Consider the following 1362-nt stretch of genomic DNA (forward strand, 5'->3'; position numbering starts at 1 on the left):
GGTCTGCAGACCGTGTCATGGCTGCCAGAAGTTGAGCGATTTAGGCAACAAATAATGGCAGCTCCTACAGAGGATCCTGGACTCTCCAAATTGCAGTTTCCCCACTCTAACAGTGCCTTGGATGTTGGATTCTGGCATGAGTTGATCCAGAAGAAGATGAATGATTGATTATCGGAGTGATGAAGCTCCTAAGGACATTAAGGGTTATTACTACAATGGTGATTCTGACCCGCTGCCTGCTCACTTAACATTCGAATTTAGTGTTTTGGACATAAGTGCTCCCACCTCAGTCCATTGGAACACTGTATAACACCAACACACGAGGCTTTCAAGGCTGCAGCTAAGAAGCTACTTTTGAAACAAGCAGCAAATGAGATATGGGAATCCATAAAATCCAACGCTGCTCTTGAAAATCCTTCCCCTTCAACAAATTCCTCCTCTTGACATTTGTAGATCTAAAGAAGTACCATTTTTACTATTGGTTTTGTTTCTCAGCTCTCTGCCTTCCAGAGAGTATAACCCTCATTTCAGAAATCAGTGGGCTTGAATCAAAGGTTTTCACTAAAACAAATTCAAGCCCTTGAGCTGTGCATACGATCTTTGTCAAACAAGAGTTCCAGTGCTACCTTACTTCTTGATCAAGTATGATGAGAACATGATGATGATTTCCTTGCTTAAACATTACAATTTTTTTCAAGAGTTAAAGGACAAGGTGTTACCACTGTATTTCAGACTCTGATTATCTCACCCTCCGACAGTTAGGGTCTTCTTGCTTCCATCTTGCATACCACCACTACAGAAGAACCTTCAAACTGTTTATATTCACTATATAATTTGTTAATCAAGAGTTAATGATGTCTTCCTTCTGGCTCCAAGATACTTTTCCTGCTTCATCTTTCACTATTTTCCTCATAAACCATTTCTTTAACTAAGCTTGTCTTTCCCTGGTTAAATACACCTAGAACTTTTCTCTATCTTTCTTTGTCCTAATGTTGTACTGTCTTCCCAAAATATATTCTGTGAAAATTCTAAGAAATTTTTTCTCCTTATCGAAATTCTATCTCCACCATGAAGACTTCTCATGGTGGGGCCATGTGTGGTCTATCCCTAACTCGTTCCCTGATCTCATTTGCTGCTCTGCTCCTTGTACAAATTATTTCTTGTGTTTATTAGTCTCTAAGCTCCTAGAGGACAAGACTGTGTCTTATGTATCTGTGCTAACATAGTGTGTAGCTATATGTCTAGTGTCTGAGACACTCAATGAATTTTTTCAATTAAAAAAACAATGCTGCTATAAATATTCTTATGCAATTTGTAATGAGAACATCAATTTCATTTTTCTGGAGTGAAATTACTGGACTG

This window comes from Pteropus vampyrus, unplaced genomic scaffold, assembly GCF_000151845.1.
Source record: "Pteropus vampyrus isolate Shadow unplaced genomic scaffold, Pvam_2.0 Scaffold26, whole genome shotgun sequence".
Lineage (NCBI taxonomy): Eukaryota > Metazoa > Chordata > Mammalia > Chiroptera > Pteropodidae > Pteropus > Pteropus vampyrus.